The sequence below is a fragment of the Triticum urartu genome, chromosome 7A (assembly GCF_056163025.1).
Source record: "Triticum urartu cultivar PI428250 chromosome 7A, HENAU_Tu73, whole genome shotgun sequence".
Classification (NCBI taxonomy): Eukaryota; Viridiplantae; Streptophyta; class Magnoliopsida; order Poales; family Poaceae; genus Triticum; species Triticum urartu.
Window position 1 is genome coordinate 235,038,724 of NC_141879.1, and position 23,879 is coordinate 235,062,602.

At 48.5% G+C, this 23,879-nt stretch overlaps 1 long non-coding RNA gene across 1 annotated transcript; it reads right to left on the minus strand.

The window, feature by feature from the left end:
- Window positions 1-9,879: 9,879 nt before the first annotated feature.
- Window positions 9,880-10,538, minus strand: LOC147959147 (uncharacterized). Its single transcript, XR_015610522.1, has 4 exons — window positions 10,451-10,538; window positions 10,205-10,357; window positions 10,050-10,112; window positions 9,880-9,959 (listed from the first exon to the last, which is right to left on the minus strand). It is a non-coding gene; the product is annotated as an uncharacterized LOC147959147 (long non-coding RNA).
- Between the last annotated feature and the right edge of the window lie 13,341 nt (window positions 10,539-23,879).

Sequence of the window (23,879 nt, forward strand, 5' to 3'; positions counted from 1 at the left end):
GGGGGCTTCCAACCCACCGGATTTAGCTTTCTTACCCTCTTGACTAGGCATGGACGCCGAATCCCGAGTTTGTCCTGCCTATCTGCATGATGCTACTCCGCCAGGTAATCCTAAATGACCCGCCGTACTCTTAACAGTCAATCTTTTGTAAGACCCTGAACTCGTTAAGGTTAAAATGACGGTTTGTCATGTGAAGGCCAGCTTACAGTGAGCGAGGATAACTCTAAGGCTGCGCGGCCTATGAAAGCACTTGGATTTTTGAGGCTATGCGGCCCATGAAAGCACTTGAATTTTAAGGTTGTGCGGGCTATGAAAGCACTTGAATTTTTCTGAATTCCTTTCCTTATGAACATTTTGGATTTGTATCGTTTGAAGAATTTTTCTGCTCAAGTCCGTTTGGTACAATTCAGGCCATGCAGCCCTGAACATATGACTCATGTTTGAGCATTTTTTGGGTTTGGTAACCTGCCCTGATGGCGAACTTTAAGTCGCCAGGACACTATTGCCTTGAGAAAACAAGATCATGATATTTCATGGCTTCGGGTTAATACCCTCTACAGATATTCATTATCAAGATGATACCATGATTTCAGTCTACAAGTATGTCTTTCAATAATTATATGAGTATTTGGGGTGTGATAATCTGCCCTGGCTTTAGACTTTAAGTCGCCAGAATATCTTGGGTTAGATGGCCTTTTGACTAGTCTCTGTAAATATTTCAAACACTGTTATATTTGGGTTTGCCACCCGCCTTGGCTTAAACCGATAGGGTATATGTTGTTTAACCTGTGTGCGGGAAATATGAAAAAATTGATCTGCCCAACGTGAATGATGATATTATGGGAAAGCACAGTGGTGGGTCATAAATATCAAATTGGTGGTTTAAACAGTTAAAGGCTAACATGCACGATGGCATGACAGATCATTGTTTTCAAAACTAGCCTATTACAAAGTCACCATGGACCTGCATAATTGGAACAAAGTGTTTTTTCAGCATAGAATGTATATGCCCTGATTTGAGAGCCGCCTGGTATCAGTTATCTTCATCGCGGCGGGTTGATGACTCCGGGTCATCCCGCTCCGGCTCTCCTTCTTCGCCCATCTGGATGTCAGGTGACATCTAGTCGATGCCAGTTAAGGCTTTGAATATAGCTTCATCACTGATAATTGGGGACGGATCAACATCAGGGGCAAAAGTATGCTTACGCGTTGGAGGTGTGAGATCCACGACATCATAAGCCGGCGCCTTGGCCTTAGCATTCTCCATGGTGTACAGCGGTTGATATCGGGATAAATCAGTATCCTCGGCCAATTTGCACGCCAAGGGACGCATCTCCTTTACGCATTTTGCAAAGTTCGTCTGATCAAAAGGAAACCCGTCTTCCTTGAGTCTTGGGCAGCCAGTAGCCATTTCCTCTGGGTCCAGTTCCGCTTACCATGCTTTGGCTCCTCTAAGAGTTGTAATGGCACCAGCGCGGGTGGCTGATCGTTTTATCTCTACCAGGTTTGAGGCATTATAGACAATTTGGCTAGCATCTCACTGATGAGTGTTGGCGGATGTTTACCGTTGGAGATAGCCACAAGAGTCCGTTGAGTGCGAGTATATAATTGTTCAACCAATGCATATGTGGCTTTGAGCTTTACAAGCATGTCCTGGCCAAGATTGGAGCTCCTGGGGCCTGTTGAGTAAACGTACAGATGAGTCACCAGACGGGTCAAAATAAATAGGTTGTGAAAGGCTAAAAATTAAGTGTTACTTACTGAAGATGACAGCTCTCATGAGATTAATGTGACGCTTTAAGCCGGATAACTCCTCAGTCACCGGCTTAAGAGCATCTTCGGCTCTTTTCAATAGCGCCGCCTTCTCAGTCTCCCAGCCGGCTCTTTCAGTGTTGAAGTCTATTTTTTATCTTTCAGTTACTTCCAAGGCGGCTTCCAGTTCTGACCTGGACTTGGAAGTTTCTGCTTGCTGCGACTTTATGTTCTGCCTCAAATCGCCCACTTGTGATTCCTTCGTGCTTAATTCAGCCTGAAATGCAATAATCAAGCAGTACTTAGCAGTTATGATGGTTATTTTATTGAACTCCAAGCACATTACAAGCACTCTACTTGGCACTTGGGGGCTAATGTAGGTCATTTCAAAATTGTTTAATGACCTGGCTCAATTTTTCAGTTTAAGCCAGCCCTTGGGGGCTACATGTTTGGATTTTTTCCATGATTCTAAGTCTCAGCTCAGCTTTTCAAGTTTAAGTCGGCCCTTGGGGGCTACTGATTCAGATCTAATTGGGATAAATTGGTTTTGGGAAGCTACAGTGTGAAGACTATTATTCAAGTATATAGTACATTCAATTCTTTCTTATCCTCTAGACTTGGCGGCTAAACATGGATTCATATGGAAAGGGGTTGATAATTTACCTCAAAGAGTTCCTTAATAAGGTTTACTAAGTCGGCCTCCAGGTCACGGTTGGTATGGAGGTGACTCAAGTAGCCTGCGTGGATATCACTTGCGCTAAAGCTTGCGTAAATCTCCAGGTCCAGCTTCAATTTTCCTTTTTTGGTAGTTAAAACCTCTTCCTTGGCACTGTGTTTGGCTAAGGCAGTAGAATTCCCTAGTTCTGTGTAGCCTGTGCCAGTGATGATAACATCCTCGGCAACCTTTTGAGAGGGGTTTTCTTCGGCGGGCTTGGCAGGGCTCGGCGGGCCATGACTAGTCGTCGGGTTAACTTCAACATCCATTTGTTCAGGGATGGTGACATCAGCTGAACGTGGCGGGTCATTAATGAGCTCTGTTGGATCTTGAGTATGAGCCTCGGAGATATTGGCAGATTGTTTTTCTGGCTCAACCATTTTAGGATCTTTGGAAGACCCGCCAAGTTTATGCTTCTTACTAGCTTTGGCCATCCCTTTGTGGTCAAAATATAGGAACATGAGTATATAATCATAACATATTGATCAACAAATAAAAGCAAGTGTAAATACTTACCCAGGGGCGACTTTGAAGACAGGCATCTGGGTCCCTGAAGAATCGCCAGATGATGGAGGTGTTTGTCGGTGTCAAAACCGCCCGATCTCGGGTAGGGGGGTCCCGAACTGTGCGTCTGAGGATCGAAGGTAACGGGAGACAAAGGGGACACAATGTTTACCCAGGTTCGGGCCCTCCTAATGGAGGTAAAACCCTACTTCATGCTTGATTGTCTTTGATGAGTATAGGGGTTACAAGAGTCGATGTACCTCGAGATCGTGATGGCTAAACCCTAGTTGTCTAGCCTATGTAAATTCTGATAGCCTATACGAACTAAACCATCCGGTTTATATAGACACCGGAGGGGCCTAGGGTTGTACAGAGTCGGCTTGCAGAAGAAGGAAATTATACATCCGGACGCCAATCTTGCCATCCACGCATAGGAGAGTCCTATCCGGACACGGGGGGAGGCCTTCTACCTTGTATCTTCACGGCCCATCAGTCCGGCCCATATCGCACAGCCCGGACACCCGACGACCCCCTAATTCATGACTCCCTCAGTAGCCCCTGAACTAGTCTTCAATGGCAATATGTTCGGCACGCAGATTGTCTTTGACATTGCAAGGCGAGTTCCTCCTCCCGAATACTTCAAAGCAATCTTCTGAATAAAAGAACTGTATCCGGCTCTACATGACAGTCACAACCCTCAACCACGAAGGCAAAATATTTAATCAAAATAATGTCTGTCACCTGCAACTTTTTCAGCAAAATGCCACGTCTGGCCTCTTTAACATTTTGAACCGTTTTTGCCTCCCGCTTCGTGTTCCAAGGCGCGGCCTCTATTGACACGTCTTATAAAAACAGAGATCGTGTCCGCTTATCGTGGGATCCTCATCAATACGGTTTGGGTAGTCCAACCATGTCATTCGCACGACCCCTTGGGAATAGGCGAGTTTTAAGGCTTGAGGGGGGCGCTTGATATCCATTGCCTATATATGTGGATAAAGATCCTGCTTTTCTCCCCACGCCTTCTTCCGTCTCCTGTTTTCCCACCCTCAAGCTCCAGCGCCCAAGCCTCAATCTTTCCCACCGCCACCAACCTCTCCAGCCATGTCTGGATCTAGCTCGAAGGGCAAGTGGGAGGCCTCCTCCGTCACGGAGAAGGATGTCAAGGAGCTCTGGGAGGCGGGGTACCTATCTGCGGACATCGCACACAGGCTCCCTACCAAGGAGCAGGTTATCCCCACCCCGGAGCTCGGCGAAAGGGTTGTGTTCATCCCTCACTTCCTCCATGGACTAGGGTTACCCCTCCACCCCTTTGTTCGCGGCCTCATGTTCTACTACGGGCTAGATTTCCATGATCTAGCCACAAATTCTTTCCTGCACATCTTGGTGTTTATCGTCGTGTGCGAGGCGCTACTCTACATCCCCTACACTTCAGCCTATGGCTAAAAGTTTTCAATGTGAAGCCGAAGGTGGTCGATGGGCAGCACGCGGACTGCAGTGGCGCCATGGTGAGCAAGCTCCCGAACACCACTTGGCCTAAAGGGGCCTTCATGGAGACCGTCAAGGTGTGGCAATAGGAGTAGTTCTACATCACCGAACCCCGCGCCGCCAGGTGGGCGGCCACTACTGAGTTCAGATCCAGACCCCCTATGCGACTCGCGTCGTGGACCAACAAGGGTTTGGACTGGGGGTCGACCGCGGAAGTGCTGACGCTGCAAAAGCGCATCAAAAACATGATAAGCAAGAACACCAGTCTCACTAACGTGATTCAGGTGATGCTCTTCCGCGGGATCCTCCCCTGCCAACTCTGGCCTCTCCATATGTGGGAGTTCAATCCGGAAGTTCCCCGGACCCTGCAGCGCTTCTTTGGCACAATGCACGAAGAGATCTGGAAGCTGCTCTTCAATGCCCAGAAGACATGGCCGAAGAAGACCGAAGACATCGGCCTCGACAGCGAAAATCCGGCCACTCCGGTAAGTGTGTTATTCCCGAACATACACTTGGCCCACAAATTCTTGGTCATAACGAGTTTTCCGTCCATCTCACAAGGCTGGATAGCGAAGGCGGAGCGGATCAAGTTTTTTCGGCACCGCTGCCTGAAGATACGGCCACACTCTAGCTCATGAAGATGCTGGTTCCGACGCCCTATCAGACGCCAGAGAAGAAGGCCAAGAAGAAGAGCAAGGAGGCTATGGGCGGCCTCCGCCGTAAGGGTACTTCGGACGTAGTGTCTAGAGAGACCGAAGTCCCCTCCTCCCACGAGGGAGATGAAGACGAAGAGGAGGAGGAGGAGGAGGCGGAAAGTGACTCTCCCCTCATGGGGAGGAAAAAGAAAATGGCAGCCTCCACAGACCCGGAGGAGGGGATGTCCAAGAGGGGAAGATAACCCTCTCGGATGGTTCGGATTCGGATGCCGAACACATCCCCAAGAGGCGCCCCAGGGTGAAGCCCCTGGCCACATTGTAAGTATCAAAGGATACTTTACAAATATCCGGTCTTTTATGTTTTCAATATAACATATTATGTTGTGTGTATTTCAGTCCTGCCCGCGACCTCCCCCATCCATCGCTACCTGAGGGGAGCTCTCTGGCACCAGAGATGATGGAGAGCGAGACGCCTCCGCGAGCCTCTCCGCCAACCACCGCGGATGACACTGAGGTGTTGTCCCGAAGGGCCTCTCCGGGCCACGGAGAGGTGAGGGAGGCTGCCAATACGGCGCCTGACGGTGAGGCCTCGGTTGCCGAGAACATGGGGGATGCAACCCCCATGGAGACCGACGACGGGGGGCCTGACCAATCCGGCCCCCAGTCAAACACTATTCTGGAGACCCATATGGCTCCGGAATCGAGCGAGCAACCCCCTTCAAAGGAGGGGGAGCGTCGACTCTGACGGCGACCTCCACTAATCCGGAGGTGCCGAATACTCTAACAGAGGCACTATGACATGCTGCCATCATGGAGGAGCACCGCACCCTGATGGGTGTGGTGGTTGAGAAGGTTCAGTCCGCAAAGAGCGGGCTGAACGAAGCCTTCACCAGCGTGCTAACAGGCTTCGAGGTATGCGATGTAATACTCTTAGACGCTTTTCATATGAAGGAAATATGCCTGTATATAGATAGTAGCCCTTGAGACTCTGCTCGGTTTTGAAAAAGGCCGAACAGAGGATCGAGTAGTAATCGCAGGAGGTGACGTACTTGTCTATTGGATAACAGGCTTCCCTGTTGGTGGCGACTGCCCAGGCCGCTGAAGTTTCCGAACTCAATCGAAAGCTGAAGCTGGCTGATGATGAGATCGACCGCATTAACAAGCGGTTCGATGAGGCGCAAGGTATGTTTAAAAGAGCTCTTATATGCCTGAAGTGATATGCAAATTCAGAGTTAAGCTCATGCACTGCTATGATTATGATTGCAGGTAGCGCGGCCAAGGTCGAGACCCTCAAGAGCGCCCTTGCCCAAGCCAAGGAGCAGGCGAAGGCGAGCAAAGTGGCCGCTGATAAAGCGGCTGCGGATTTAAAGACCGAACAGGTCGCCGCCGCCAGCACGAGGAGAGGGTGGCCGAGGTAGAGCAAGAGCTTAAGGACGCCATCGGCAAGTGCGAGGCCTTGTAGGAAAAGAGTGCGGCCCAAGCGGCCGATCTCGCCAAGGCCCTCCAAGAGGCCAAAGAGGCGCGGACCGAGTCCCGGGCGGCTCGGGAGGAGATCCGGTAGGCCAAACAGATAGCGGTTGGTAAGCCCTCTCTTTTGCAGAGTATATTTGGTGGTCAAAGATATGCCTTGCTCACTCGACTATGGAGTTCTCTAGACGCCTTTGTGGATCTTCCGAAGAGTGCTACCGACGCCGCGCAGTTCTTCCGGGCCCAGGAGGGGAACATGACGGAGAAGCTCTTCTGGTCACAGTTCCTGGCGCTGGAGCGTCCGGCGCTATTGAACAACCAGATGATGCAACTGGCGGAGCTGCATAGGATGTCCGTCTTGGCCATGAAGGACGTCATAGTCCAGCTTTGGCCAACCGAACCTATTCCTAGCAGCTACTTCGGCCTGGTGAAGCGACTCGCCGACGCACTGCCCCGAGTTGAAGCTGTAAAGCGCTCAGCGTGCATAGAGGGTGCGCGGATGGCCTTTGCCTGTGTCAAGATGCACTGGGCGAAGATGAAGGCCACCGTCGTGGCGACCGAGGGCCCACCCGAAGGCAATGACCACCGTAAGCCGGAGCGGTATTTTGACGATGTCGTGGAGGGTGCCCGAATAGTAGAGGGCCAATGCTCAAAGGATATTATGTTTGAGTGAATATGATATATTTATCCAGACTTTGTGTTATGAACCAGGGCCTATAATATATGTATGCTTTTATCTGAAATTACTTTCCTCCTGTGCAGCCGTTTTTTAATTCTGAGAGTTTGTCAGACGTCGGCTTCAGCCCCCACGTAGATGCTACGGGGGTGTTCGGAATAGCGCACGGTCACACTTGACCCAACGTCTTGGTCCGTAAAGGAGGTGTTTGCACAACGAACCAGGCAATCAGACTATGCGGCTTTATCACTTTCACTTAGCCATAGGAGTTTGACGGGGGGACTAAGTACTAGCCCCTGGTGCATATGCGGCTATCCGAACTGGGATGCCTTAGGCGCGTGACTAGATGAAGGCCAGTCCTTCGTATAATATGGAAGAATCGCAAGAGATTTATAGCAAGTCATCGAATCGTCGGCCAGCTCTCGCCGTATCATGACAGTCAGTTTTCGGCTTTCTCTACTAAGGTGTTTGACCGGACAAACCAGAAACACAATCGCAATAGTTCTCCCTTTACTACCCTAGCCGAACAAGAGGAGCGTAAGGTAGTAATCACAGGAGCCGGGCAACCCAGCTATTGACCAAAGACATGATTTGAAGCTGATGCATATAATGCAATATTCAGGACGCCGAAGTATACTCTAGAAGTGTTCGGAATTTTTGAAAATATGTGTGGACGAATAGAGCCCCTGGCATTTAAGCCATACCAAAGTATATATAGCAATCTGACGCAAAGAAGGAATACATATTTTATGAAATAAACCAATGCCGAACAGGGGTTGGTGAAAAATTGTTTCCATTATAATCTAATAGATACGTCAAAACGTGCTATTACAGATAATCACTACAGGAATCAGCTATTTTGCCGTCTGCCACGGCGGACGGCAAAGGCATGAACGGCGGACGGCAAAGGCCTTTGCCGTCAGCCGCGGACGGCAAAAGGCTCCGGCAAAGTAGGCTACGGTAAACAGCTACTTTGCCGTCTGCTTCCTGGCGGCTGACGGCAAAGGACCTTTGCCGTCTGCGGCGGACGGCAAAGAGAGCGGACGGCAATAATTGCGCTGTCAGTCCGTTAAGTGGCTAACGGCAGGCCTTTGCCGTCCGCCGCTGACGGCAAAATTTCTAGTGTCTTTGCCATCCGCCGTATGATGTCATCTACACGTCACTACATGGCAGGTTCTTTGCCATCCGCCACTGTGGCAAAGTCTTTGCCGTCTGCCACTATAGGCAAACTGACCAAATGGGTCAGCTCCCAGGAAGCACAGCTGGATGCCACGTGTCTTCTTTGCCGTCCGCGGCAGACGGCAAAGAGCCCGTTGTCGTCGGTGGCAGACGGCAAAGAGCCTGCCATGTTGGCTCTTTTATCTGTTTTTTATTAAATCCAACAATTTTCATCACAAATATATATGACATATATAGATATATTTCAAAAGGCCATTACAGAGCAAACATATAAGATATCCAACACATAACTTCATCATCCAACCATATATATTACATGCATAGTTCCATCATACATAACAAGTTCAACATAGAGGCATCCAACCATATATATTACAATAGTTTCATCCAACGATACATGCATAGTTCAACGATACAAAAGAAACAGAGAAAGGGATAAGGAGCACTCCATCTATGCAAGCTTTCGTCAAGTGAATGAAATCTGCAAAATGAAAAATAAGAAAGTTAGAACAAGAAGAGTAGAACAAGAAGAAGAGTAGAACAAGAAGAAGACTAGAACAAGAAGAGTAGAACAAGAAGAGTAGAACAAGAAGAAGACTAGAACAAGAAGAGTATGTCATTTATGAGCTAACTTACGTGAAATGGATCATATATGAGCTAACTAAGTTGAAATGGGTCGTTTATGAGCTAGCTAAGGTGAAATGGATCATTTATGAGCTAACTTAGTTGAAATGGGTCATTTATGAGCTAACTAAGGTCAAATGGATCGTTTTTGAGGTAACTAAGGTGAAATGGATCGTTTTTTAGCTAACTTAGGTGAAATGGATCATTTATGAGCTAACTTAGTTGAAATGGATCGTTTTTGAGCTAACTTAGGTGAAATGGATCATTCATGAGCTAATTTAGTTGAAATGGATCTTTTTGAGCTAACTTAGGTGAAATGGATCATTTAAGAGCTAATTTAGGTGAAATGGATCGTTTTTAGCTAACTTGGTGAAATGGATCGTTTATGAGCTAAATTAGTTGAAATGGATCGTTTATGAGATAACCTAGGTAAGATGGGTCATTTTGGAGTTAACCTAGGTGAAATGGGTCATTTTAAAGCTAACGTAGGTAAAATGGATCATTTAGGAGCTAATCTAGGTAAAATGGGTCATTTTTGAGCTAACTTGGATGAACTGGATCATTTATAAGCTAACCTAGGTAAAATGGGTCATTTTAGAGCTAACTTAGGTAAAATGGATCGTCTATGAGCTAACTAAGCTAAGTACAGATCGTTTTAGAGCTAACTTAGGTAAAATGGATGGTTTTGGAGGTCAGTAAGCTTATTAAGTCATTTTGGAGGAGAAGAAGCTAAGTCTAGGTCATTATGGTAAGCATTGGAGGAAATAAAGCTAAGTCTAGGTCTTTATGCATGTGTTAAGCAAAACACTAGATAAACTTACCAAGATCCAGGAGGTGTAGGAGCGGGGTGGCTCGTGTCGGTAGATGGAGAAGGATCGTGCGATGCTTGTCTGGAGTTACGCTGCACCAAAGATCATTTCCAATGTCTTGTTAGCATGATGACACTCAAATGTTAAGACTAGCAAGTAATGTCCATTCAAATAAAACTCACCGTGGTCCCAGGAGCAATCACTGGCATCGGCGGAGCGGTCTGACCTGTCTTCTCGCACACAGACTACACATTTGGTTTTGACGACTCAGTCATACTAGTTAGTAATGAGACAAACACTACATGAATGTTTTGGCTAATCTGCAGAAGAAACTTACCACAAGGAGCTCGTACATGGCCCTTGCCTGCATGTCATTCTGTGCCCTCTCCTCCTCCATCATCTTTGTCGTCCTCTCCTCCAACTCCCGCTGCCTCTCCGCCGCCTCCGCCAGAAGTTTCTCCGTTCTATCTCTCTCACTCTGTATAGCAGCCTGCAACACCACTCGCATGACCATTTGTAATCATTGATGGAAGCGCACACAATGTAATTAATGGAGAAAGATAACTGAGTACGTATCACTAACCTTGATGGCGAGTTGCACTGGCCGTTCACGAGGCCTTATCTCAGGAGCGGAGCTCGACTGGCGCGCCTTGATCTCCGGGAGAGTGCTAGGACAACGGATAAGTCCATCTCCAATGGCTATGGAGCCATGGGACCTCTCGCCACCAGATATCATCACCAGCTCTGGATCAATGGGACCCTGGCTCGGGTTAAAGTCCTCCCCTTTCCTCGCCTTCCCCTCATCTCTATATCTCACGAGCTTGTTGTGGGAGGAGATGTTGGTGAAGTTGTTTGCATCATCGAGGTCAGACTGAGAGAAAGCCTTGACTTTCTTGAAAGAGGCAGTGTGGGCCATGGCATACAGGTCGTACACCTCTGGCACCTTATCCGCCTTATTGTAGCGTGCCTGAAAGAGAGAAACAATGAAAATTAGTAATTAAAGGGCTCAAGCTAGCATGATGAATGAATTGCATGAATCATGAAGCAAACCACATACCCAGTTGTGCCCGAACTGATATAAGTTGGAGCTGCCTTGATGGTGTGGCACACCTTCCATTTGGGCACGTTTGTCCTTGGCCTTGTTGTGGAGGGCTAGCCATTGTTTTGAGCACCACTCATCGACCAACACCTCCCAACAATCCATCCTATCCGCACACCATCTCGGAGGCGCCTAAGTTAGCAAATAGAAACTTGAGCGCTACGGCTAAGAATTACTAAATGAAGGAACTTAAGTAGAGAAGGCCTTAAGAATTACCTTCATGTACTGCTCCTTACTCAGGAACTTATCGCGGCACGCCGGCTTGGTCTTCTTGATACCACGCAAGGCGTAGTAGTCTCGAACAGCCTGCACCCGAGCCTCGTGCCGTAAGTTCTGGAGTAGGCGCTTGCAGACGTTCTCGATAACATGTGCCGCGTCCTCCTCGTATCCCTCCTCACACCTGTAGAATGTCTGCAATCAAATGAGACAATATTGATTAGTACAATTAATAACTAGCTAGTTGAAGATTTTTAAATGTGTAAAGGAGAAATTACCCAGAACTTTCTGATCATCATGTCTGCCCTCGTGTCGCACACGACACCGTCGATAATCTCATCCGGCGGGGCCGGGGCAGCCACGTAGTGCTCCTAGCTCAATCCAAGCTCTGCAAGCCGACCCTCACCAGGCAACGTGACAAACCCCGGGAAGTTTTGCCGGCAAAGAACTCCAAGGACGGAGTTGGGCCGGCGGACACTATGATGGTGGTCCCAACCCCTGCAGCATGACAAGGCCAACGCATTAGTTATTTGAAGAAACGTGAATGCAGAAGGTACAAAAATATTAAATGCACTTACGTACCTCTCCCCATCAGGGAAAATCAACCACCTCTGCTCGCGGGTCACCGGCACGGACGGGAGCCGTGTAGCACCACGCTGGTAGACGTTGCCCCCCTCCTCCCCCTCCTCATCAGTCGGCTCCCCGCCATCATCAGCATGGCCACTCGGCTCCCCGCCATGCTCAGGCTGACCCGGCCAGGTACCCCATCCAGACGTGTGCTCCTCCGGGGTCTTGTGGGCCCTAGTCTCGTGGGCCGAAGGCCCATCGCCCCGAGGCTCGTGGGCCGAAGACTCGTGGACCGGAGGCTCGTGGACCGGAGTCCGTGCAGCCTCCTCCTCAGACGAGTCCACCCTAGCAGTCACGTGCTCGGGTGAAACAGCTGGGGGTGGCGGCGAGGAAGGCGCCCTAGCAGTCACCGTACGTCCTCTCCCGCGACCACGTGCTCCAGCTCCTCTCTTATTCTTACCTCGTCCCCTGCTGGGCACCGCGGTCGACGAAGAAGGGCCCGGTGGTGTCGCCATACTGTCCAGCAACGCTCGGCGGAGAGGTGCGTGTGGAATGGAAGACCTCGCACCACGCGCCGACGAAGAAGGGGCCTCGGCGCGCTCCCGGCCAGCGCCCACCATCTTTCAACACCTGCCATGACAAAGAATAAACGAAATTAGTACAACATAAAAAAAGTACCGACATGAATAATAATATGTATATCACTTAAGTGTATCATCATCAAGTACAACATAAAAAAATTGAATACCTGACACTACTAATAATCTCGATCAGTATCATCAATAAATGCATAATCATCATCATCACTATAATCAATGATGGGCTCATAGGGTTCATTGGCATCAACATGTGCAAGGCCACCTTGACGTAATCGGTCAAGCATTGACAGGTCATCCGCAGCAGTAACCTCTTCTTGTTTCGGCTCTTCTTGTTCCTCCTCTGGGGTGATGTCGGATTCATTGTCGCTGTCTACTTCAATGTTTTGGGGTGAAGTATAGCGGTTCTTGAAACGCTTTTTGGAAAGACGTGTCTCTTGGAAGAATTCTCCTCCATATGTGTCTGGGTTAATGTGAGGTTCATAATCCTCTTCCTTTGGGGGAGAAAGTCTAGCACGTGGCGGCACTTCATAAACGACATCCCAACCTTTCAGATTTGGATTAGTTTGGCAGGCCCACGGTAGATAGAATACTTGGGTCGCTTGTTGAGCCATAATATAGACATCAGGAACATCTAAATGAGTGCTTTGGTTGATTTCAACTAGCCCTATATGTTCATGAGTCCTTCTAGTCTCCTTCGGCTGAAACCAATAACATTTGAAGACTACGACATTCGGTGGGTTTTCACCATAGAACAGAAGTTCATAAATTGCTTCAACTCTCCCATAATACTCGGTACCTCCTTCGCCGATAGCAGATACACAACAATTTGTAGACTTTCGGTCGGCCATAGATAGCTCTTTGCCATAGGTACGAAAGCGATACCCGTTGATGTCGTACTTGTCAAATGAACGGACCTTATAGTCAAAACCATTAGCGACTTGTCTCAATTCGGCGTCCATAGACTCTGAATTAGCCTACAAGTTTAATATGAAAGGATTGTTGCATTATGCACAAATTAGTGAATGAAATGAAATTGTCTAATAGAAATTACCATTTGTTTGAACCAAGAGATGAAACCGGGATAGCCACCTCCTTGCTTTGCGATAAGCTCATACTCTTCGACGGAATCCTTTTGGATCTCCGCTCCATACGAGAATATGGCGATGTATCGACTGTATGACATATCCAGGAATAAGAGTAGTTCAAAGGAAATAGAAGTTGCGAAACAATGTACCGAGAACTTACTCGATGTACGGCCGCACTTCTATCAGGTTGTTGAAGATATACAACGAAATGGTCCGCTATTCTTCGTTATCCAAAGATACTGGATGCGAAACACTAGCTGGTGCGAGATTCCCTTTGAATAGGCTGAGGTTGGATCCACCCTTTTTAGGCTCGTCAGCATTGTACCGAGGCTTCGGATTATGCAAATGACGATTTTTGGCTTCGTAGTGCGCTGTTACGAAGTTTGCCGCCTCCTCTGTGATGAATGCCTCAGCCATCGATGCTTCAATTCTACGTTTATTTTTACATTTTTCTCGAAGCGTCTTCTGCATCCTCTCAGTTGGGTAGCACCAATGATTTTGCACGCCCCCCCCCCCCAATCTTGCCTCGGTCGGGAGATGCAAAATCAAATGCTGCATTGGATTAAAGAAGCCTGGTGGAAAGATCTTCTCTAACTTGCAGATCAACTCCGGCGCCAACTCTTCCATTTGTTCTAGCACGCCAGGCGATAGTTCTTTTGCACAAAGAACACGGAAGAAATAGCTGAGTTCTGCCAGTACTAGCCATTCATCCTCAGGGATGAAGCCACGCAACATCACCGGCATTACCCGCTCAATCCATATGTGCCAATCATGACTCTTGAGACCAAATATCTTCAGTTTATCAAGATTCGCTCCCCTCTTTAGATTCGCTGCATACCCATCGGGGAACATCAACTGCTGTTGCACCCACAAGAGAATTTCCCTCATAGCTGGCCTTCCAAGATTGAACCATGCCTTTGGCTTCGTCTAGTTCTGCTTTCCTTTCGGTTCTTTCATGTTTTGTAACGGCCTATCACATAGCGCCTCCAGATCGACTCTAGCCTTACTATTATCCTTTGACTTCCCATCTATGCCGAACAATGTACCAAAAAGTGCCTCGGCGATATTCTTCTCAGTGTGCATCACGTCGATGTTGTGTGGGCAAAGGAGGTCTTTGAAGTAAGGCAGATCCCATAAGCATGTTTTGTGAGTCCACGCGTGCTTACTATTATACCCCTTGAAGTACCCTAGACGTTGTGGATCTGGCTCGAGAGCGTTTAACTGATCCAGGGTCTGTTGGCCTGTCAATGCAGGTGGTGCAGAGTTTTTGACAACTCTACCCCTGATGAAGTTCTTCTTGTCTTTCCTGAACTTATGGCGAGGATCCAGGAACTGTCTATGCATGTCGAAGCAAGAAAACTTGCGACCGGCCTGAAGCCAACAAAACTCAAGAGCTCCCTTGCATGTGGGGCATGGGAACCTTCCATGCACACACCAGCCAACGAATAGCGCATACGCTGGCAAGTCATGCGTCGAGTACATGTACCAGACACGCATTATGAAGTTCCGTTTGCTAAAGGCGTCGTATGTCTTGAACCCATTATCCCAGGCTTCTTGCAATTCGTCCTTAAGCGGCTGCATGTACACATTCATATTTTTGCCCGGATAGTTGGGTCCTGGAATTATCAATGTCAGGAAAATGTTCTTTCTTTGCATAATCTGTCCGGGGGGGAGATTGAGTGGAAAGACAAATACGGGCCAACAACTGTATTGGGCTGCCGTCATACCAAACACACTGAACCCATCCGTGCTGATGCCGACTCGAGGATGCCTCGGATCTGCCGCTTTGTCAGCATGTAATTCATCAAACTTTTTCCATGCAACACCATCCGATGTGTGTACCATCATCAGATTCCCATCTGCATCTAGTTCGGTTCTTTTGCCTGTTTTGTGCCATGTCATCTGTCTGGCCGTCTCTTCGACCATGAAAAGACGTTGAAGTCTTGGTACGATTGGCATATACCGAAGAACACTAACGTGGATTTTGGTCTGTGTCTTCTCACCCATACCGTTGTCTACCACAATATACCTGGAAGACTTGCAAATGGGACAATAGTTCAAGTCCGCATAGTCAAGCCTAAATAAGGCACATCCTTTCTCACAGGCATGTATCTTCTCATAGGGCATCTTCAGTGCACGGAGGATTTTGTCCGACTGGTACAGGTTTGCAGGCATTACATGGCCTTTGGGTAGAAAGCGTCCAAATACTGTCATAATTGCGTCATAGCATTCTCTGCCCAAGTTGAACTGAGTCTTCAGAGCCATTACTTGTGAGATGGCATCCAACTGACAAAGCTCAGTGTGCTCGTGGAGCGGACGTTTCGAAGACTCCAACATTTCATTGAAGGCCTTTGCAGATTCCTCCATCTCCTCGTCCGAATCCCGAGCATCATCATAGCCTTGCACCATGTTTTCCATCCCGGTACCATGCTCGTCGGTGCAACGACGATCCACCTCAGCTCGGTCACGTTGGGCAGACTCACCATGAAATGTCCACACCGTATAATCGGGCGTAAAACCACTCTTCTGCAGGTGTTTGCCCATTTCAGCCTCTGTCTTCTTTTCCCAATTGCCGCACTGGAAACAGGGGCACCAGGTTTTCTTTTGGCCATTTGCAAATGCGGCTTGCACAAACCCCTTAGTTTTTGTGAACCATTCAGCGCTCCATTTGTTCTGACCAGTGTGACCGGTATACATCCAAGCACGGTCACTCATCTTGACTTTCAGAGCTACTGGACACACAACAATTATATATGTAATTCACCATGTATATATTCATTAGTTGATCTACTTTGTCAATTTTATTACGTCCATGCAACCTACACTCTAATAGGTAATGATAGGTCCTAATCCCACCCGTGTATGTGTAGATTGGGTTCATTTTCCCATGCTATGCTTCGGATTCGACGCAAAATTTCGGCAGCACCTCCCCGCTGTTCTCCTGATACACGTCTCTGCAATAAACAAAGAGGATGTGTACTCGGAGAACAACAGGGGAGGCACTGACGAAATATATGCGTCGGATCCGGAGCAAAGCATATGGGAAAACGAACCCAATCTACACATACTCGGGCTGTCCATGGATAGCGTTGGACAATTCGAAAGAATCAAGGTTATAAATATGCAAATGCATGCATATTTATAACTATGAGACTTTCGAACGGGAGACACATATTGGTTACGCATACTGATGATTCAAGACACATATATAGCTAGCTATCAAGTTTCATCGGAATAGATCAAATAATTAATGGGGGAGGAGGACTTGTCATTTGTGCTCACCCACGAACGAAGGGGCAGAGCTTGTCAAACGCACGGCGAGGTCGTCGAACACCAAACCTCGCAGCGATGAAACAACTGCACATTTAAAACTACACGATCAACACAATTATATATGATGTTTTTCATAACAAAATCGAAAAATATATGACCTAACTAATAATTCACAAATATATGACCCCGTCGGCCTCTGGAAGGCCAAAGAACACCTTTTCGGGAGGTGTCGGTGGTCGGGGTGTCCTGTCGGTGTCGGGGTGCCGTGTCGGGGTCGGGGTGCTGTTTCGGGGTCGGGGGGTCGGGGTGTCGTGTCGATGTCGGGGTAGTGCCGTGTCGGTGTCGGGGTGTTGTTTCGGGGTCGGGGTGTGGTGTCGGGGTCAGGGTGTCGGGTCAGGCTCGGGGTCGGGGTGTCGGGTCAGGCTCGGGGGGTCGAGGTGTCGGGGTCGGGGTCGGGGTGTTGGGGTCGGGGTCGGGCTCGGGGTGTCGGGGTCGGGGTCTCGGGGTCGGGGTGTCGTGTCGGGGTGCCGGGTTGGGGTCTTTTTTCCTTTTCTTCTTCTTCCTCTTCTTCCTTTTCTTCCTTTTCTTCCTTTTTTTCCTTCTTCTTCTTCTTCTTCTTCTTCTTCCTCCTCCTTTCCTTTTTCCTCTTCTTCTTCTCCTCCTCTCCTGTTTTTTTCTTCTTCTTCTTCTTCCTCTTCTTCTTTTTTCTTCTCCTCCTCCTCCTCTTCTTCTCCTCCTCTCCTGTTTTTTTCTTCTTCTTCCTCTTCTTCTTTTTTCTTCTCCTCCTCCTCCTCTTCTTCTTCCTCCTTTCCTTTTTCCTCTTCTTCTTCTCCTCCTCTCCTGTTTTTTTCTTCTTCTTCTTTTTCTTTCCTAAAACTGAACTAAACCTAAAACTAAACCTAAATCTAATCTAAACATAAACCTCAAACTAAAACTAAAAAAACAGAAAAAAAAGGAAAAAACTAAACCTAAACCTAAAACTAAACTAAGACTAAACCTAAACCTAAAACTAAACCTAAAACTAAAACTGGAACTAAATCTAAACTAAACATAAACCTAAAACTAAAAAAACAGAAAAAAAAAAAAGGAAAAACAGAGGAGAGGTAGAGCTCACCTGGGCCGGTGGAGGAGGGGGGCGGTGGAGGAGGGGGGCGGTGGAGGAGGGGGGCGGGGCGGCCTGGGGCGGCGGCGCCGGGCCCAGGGCGGTGGGGCGCGGGGGGGTGGGGGGCCGGGGCACGACGGCGCTGAGACGGGGGGCCGGTGGAGTAGGGGGGGCGGGGCGGCGGCAGTTGCGACGAGGCGGGGGGCCGGTGGAGGAGGGGGGCGGGGCGGCGGTGTCGGGCCCGGGGCGGTGGGGCGCGGGGGGGCCGGGGCGCGGCGGCGGCGAGTGGTGGTGGCGGCAGCACGCGTATGGGAGCAGGGGAGAGAAACAGAGAGAGGGGGCGCGGGGTGGGGGGCGCGCCGTTAGATATGTTAAATCTTTGCCGTCCGCCCCCCTTTGCCGTCCGCTTATTTGCTCTTTGCCGTCCACTAGCAGACGGCAAAGATGGGGCCCGTTAAGTTTTTTTTTAAGCAGCTCATCAGTGGGGCCCCTCCCTCTTTGCCGTCTGCTAGCCGACGGCAAAGAATCTTTGCCGTCAGCTAGCGGACGGCAAAGAACTGGCTGATGGCAAAGGCTTTCTTTGCCATCAGCCAGTTCTTTGCCGTCTGCTTTCGGGTAGCTGATGGCAAAGAGCTTCTTTGCCGTCTGCTAGCAGACGGCAAAGAGCTGGCAGATGGCAAAGTAGCTGATTCCAGTAGTGAATGCCATAAAGATCAAGGCTATTTTACATGCCGAGAATTTGTACACAAGGGGAAGCTGTATATAGGGCAAAAAAAGAAAAGGTATTCTTGAAGATTCCCTTGATGCCCTGCCGCACGTCTGCGCCGCTGTCGCCTTGGTGCCGAATCCTTTGAGAGGAGAAATCGATGATCGCGTGCATAGAAGGGGCCTGTGAAAGAGCCCTTGTGCGCCCGTCAGGTGATTAGGTTTTAACGAACCTATAATAGGACACTACTAGGGAAAACCCTAGTAGTAGCGCGGGTTTTGAGGCTATCAGCAGTGCGGGAAGCCACGCTACCAATAAGGCGCTACAGCTAACTATTAGTAGTAGCGTTGTTTGCACCCGCGCTACTACTATTGACTATATCAGCAGCGCTTTTCCAAAACACGCTACTATTAGTTAGTTGTAGCGCTTTCCTAGCCCCGCGCTACTGCTATGTGTTTCATGATTTTTTTTCCCGCTTCCTACCCAGTTTCAGTTTCAATAAACTGCAATTTCCAGATACTAGGTACTACTAGATATCAATTTCATAAAGCATTATAGGTACTAGGCAGTACTACCTCCGTTCCAAATTACTCGTCGTGGTTTTAATTCAAATTTGAACTAAAACCATGATGAGTAAGGAGTACTAGATAACAATTTCATATATAGTCAACATGCATCCTCAAGCAGTACAAGGTGATATCAATGACGATCATCATATATAGTTCTAGATGATATCGACGACGATCATCATATGTAGTTCTACATGATATCGACGACGATCATCATATGTAGTTCTAGATGATATAGCCACACACACATATGTAGTTCTAGATGATATCGACGACGATCATCATCATGAAGCCTGGGCGATGGGTGTTCCTGATAGTAATTAGGATGGCCTGTCCAACACGAAGAGTCTTGCCAACGAGGAATCTCTTCCACCCAACCGAGTTTAAGTGTGCGCGACCGTCTGTGTCCATGCGGTAAGTACAGGTGGTGATGGAGCCCCTTGCGGTAAGGCGTAATCCAGCTGAGCCTTCTTCATCAGGCTCGATACCACAACTCACAGATAGGTTCTTTGGCAATTTCTGAATAAGAAAAACATATCAATTAATAAATAGCCTCGCACATACTCTTGCAAATATATTTCTATTAAGTATAGATTTCTACACTATCAAAAGACACAGTACTACACATTTGTACTAATTAAGCATGAATTCCACTAATAAGTATATATGGATTATCTACACTATTAATAGTTCCTTGGATTCTACACTAATAAGCATGTGATCAGACTCTACACTAAAGCATATCATCGACTAGATTCCACAAATCATATCATTGGACTCTACACTAAGCATATCATCAGATTCACTAAGCATATCATCGGATAATTTGCATTTGTAAGTATAACAATAAAGCATATATATATCATCAAATTACTGCAGTCAGTATAACATACCATTTCATGCCGATCGACCATTTCATGCAGCACGGAGGGAGGAGGGGCATCGGGGGAGGACCGGCGCGGGGGGTTGAGGGGGAGATCCAGTGAGTGTGTGAGTGTGAGTGGATCGGATAGAGGAGAGTGGGGGTGGGGGTGGGAGATGGAATGTCTTAGCAGTAGCGCGCTATAGAGAAAGGACATGTAAAAATAGACATCAAAAATACGTTGATCACATCAAAAATAGTGCGCTACTATCAATTTCACAAAGAATGCGCTACTGCTATGTGTCAGCATGTAAAAATAGACATCAAAAATACATTGATCATCAACGATCTTTTTGTGTACAATCTGATTTGTCAATATGAGTCCTCACCAGTTTAGGAACCGGTGAAGACTCATATTGCGGTCACAAATTCTACACAAAGAGTTCAATGAAGACCAAGTGCTTGTCAAAGTTTGAGAAGTAACATATTTAAGGTGGTAGAAACTCTCTTCACGGAGCGAGGTGGGACTAAATTTTTGTAGTAAACTTAGCAGTGGTGCTTATTGGTGAAATGTGTTGCTGCTATGATCCGTAGCAGTAACGCTCTTCGTGATAACGCGCTGCTGCTAGAACTAGCCTCGCGGCGGCGGCGTGGGAATTATAGCAGTAGCGCGTCTTAGAGCGGGCGCGCTACTGCTATATTTATTTCAGCAGCGAGCTTTGTTTGCGCGCGCTACTGCTACGTAGCAGCAGCGCCTTATTTTAAAGCGCGCTGCTGGTAAGATTTTGTGTATATGCTTTTCCCTAGTAGTGGGAGTAAGAAAAAAGGAAGAAAAAGGAAGGGGTTGAGGTCAAAATAGGGTTAAACCGCACTATAGACCCTGCCCGCATTGTGCCTCCATCAATTCCCAAGGTATTTTAAGTGCGTATTTATGCACATGAGGTACATATGTCGCGGTTAGATGGGGCGAGTGATGGAGGCAGAACTGCTAGTCCAGCTTAGAATTCACCGAGCTGTTGTTCTGCAGGGTAGGTCGGACTCGTTTAACCGTGTTCAGAGGCTTGATGGCCGATGAAGTGTTCGGCTTGATGAGGCCGCTTTGCACCTCAGCCGCAACGGCCGCGGTATGCTCCTTAGTACGGAAGGAGCGCTCCATGTTTCCAGTGACTATGATAACTCCGCGCGGTCCAGGCATCTTGTTCTTTAAGTAAGCATAGTGCGGGACTGGATTGAAGCGGGCGAAGGCGGTTCGTCCGAGCAGTGCGTGATAACCACTGCGAAAGGGGACAATGTCGAAGATTAAGTCTTCGCTTCGGAAGTTATCGGTGAACCGAAGACTACTTCCAATGTTAAGGAACCCATGCAGCGGGCCTCTATGCCAGGTATCACCCCTTTAAAGGTGGTGTTACTAGGCTTGATTCTTGATGGGTCAATACCCATTTTACGAACAGTGTCTTGATAAATCAAGTTAATATTGTTGTCACCGTCCATAAGGACTCGAGTGAGATGGAATCCATCGATGATTGGATCGAGGACCAGAGTTGCCGAACCTCCATGACGGATACTGGTCGGGTGGTCCCTGCGATCGAAGGTGATCGGACAAGCCGACCAGTGATTGAATTTTGGGGCGACCGGCTCTACGGCGTAGACGTCCCTTAGCGTGCGCTTGTGCTCCCTCTTGGGGATATGAGTGACATATATCATATTCACACTATTTTTACCTCGGGGGAGGGGGGAATTTCTTCTGCCCCCCTGTGTTCGGTGGAGGGTCTCATCATCATCCTCGCTTGGGGGACCTTTCCCCTATGTTCGGTATTTAACTTACCGACCTATTTGAAGACCCAACAGTTTCTGTTGGAATGATTTGCAGGCTTGTTGGGGGTACCATGAATCTGTCAAGGCCGATCGAGTATTTTGTCTAAATTGGATGGGCCATCCCTGTTTCCTTTGAATGGCTTCTTCCACTGACCGGGTTTAGAGCCGCTGACTCCGGCGTTGACCGTTGTGTCTTCGGTTTCTTCATTGTTGTTCCGACGCTTGTGCTTGTTACATTGCAGCCGTCCATTGCCGTCCCTGTCTTCGGAGGTGCCGGGGTCGCTGGTACTGTTGCTTCTACGAGCTAACCAGCTGTCTTCTCCCGTGCAGAAGTGGGTCATGAGTGCGGTAAGAGCTTCCATAGACTCCGGCTTTTCTTGGCCGAGGTGTCGGGCAAGCCATTCGTCGCGGATGCTATGTTTAAAGGCCGCTAGGGCTTCAGCAGCCCCACAGTCGAAGATTTGGTTCTTTTTAATTAAGAACTGAGTCCAGAGTTTGCGGGCTGACTCTCTGGGTTGCTGGACTATGTGGATAAGGTCATCGGCGTCTGGTGGCCGGACATAAGTACCTTGGAAGTTGTCTCGAAATGCGTCCTACAAATCTTCCCAGCTGCCAATAGAGTTCTCTGGGAGGATGTTTAACCAGTGCCGTGCTGGTCCTTTTAGCTTTAGGGGAGGTATTTAATGGCGTGGAGATCGTCACCGCGAGCCATGTGAATATGGAGAAGAAAATCTTCAATCCATACCGTGGGATCTGTCGTTCCATTGTATGCTTCAATGTTTATGGGTTTAAACCCTTTTGGGAACTGGTGCTGCATTACCTCATCGATCAAGTATAAGGGGTGTGCGGTGCCTCTGTATCGGGCAACGTCACGACAGAGTTCGGATGACATCCGTGTTCGGTTTTCAGCCCGGGTGAGGTTATGCTTATCGCGCCAGGCTTGATGGCCGTCGTCTCGCGTTGGAGCACGCCCCCTTGATCCATAGATTGATCTGGCCAGACTGGCTCTATTGTCCAGGTCCTGGCGTAAGTCGTAGGTGTAGCCCGGAGCTGCTACCTCTTTGCCTCGACGACAAGGTGGTGCGGGCTGGTGTTCGACATAAGTAGCCGCTTTGCCTCGCCCATGTGGTGGTCGGTCTGGTTTATCAGCATGATTATATCTTGACGGTATTGGCTCAAGGGCCTCATCATCGAATTGTGGCAGTAGCCGACGCTTCGGACAACTCTTTGTTGGGCGCTCGAGTCCATATTCTTCGGCAGCTAGGACCTGGGTCCATCTGTCATTGAGTGTATCATGTTCGGCTTGGAGCTGTTGTTGTTTCATTTTTGGGCTTCTCGCAGTTGCGATTAGCTGCTGCTTAAAGCGCTCTTGCTCGAGGGGTTCCTCTGGCATGATGAAGTCCTCGTTACGGAGGCTGACATCCTCCTAGGAGATCGGTATATAGTTACTATCCTCCAAATCCTCATTCCCGACCGGCTCGTCGGGGTTAACTTGTCCCTCCTCCCAATCATCCTGCTCGGACCCAGGCTCGGTGGGGTCTTCAGGATCTTCGGCATCATCCAGAGTGTTATTGTCTCTGGTGCCGGTATTGCTTTCCTTTTTGCGACGCGATTTTGAGCGGCGCCGCTGACGTCGACGTTTCGGTGGTGCCTCGATGAGATTGTCCTTGCTCGGGTCCTTCCTGCCGTCGTTGTCATCCTTGTTAGGTGTATCCACCATATACACATCATATGTGGAGGTGGCCGTCCAGCGCCCGATAAATGGCGGGTCTTGTCCTGGTTTGTCTCCGACATCGTCGTCCATACCACTGATGTCTTCAGAGGTGTAATCTAGCATGTCGGTTAAGTCTTCGACAGTGGCTATTAAGTGGGTGGTGGGTGGGACATAAAATTCCTCGCTCTCAGCCCCTAATCCCGGTTGGGCGTAGTTCGGAGATGATACTTCCGTAATGGCGAGAGATCACATTAAGTCCAGGGCCTCGTTTAGCAGCGAAGGCCGGACGAGGAACTAAGGTCCTGCGGAGCTGATCAAGGTACATGACACCTGGCCGTGTAAACCCTAGTTGTCTAGCCTATGTAAATTATGATAGCCTCTACCGACTAAACCCTCCGGTTTATA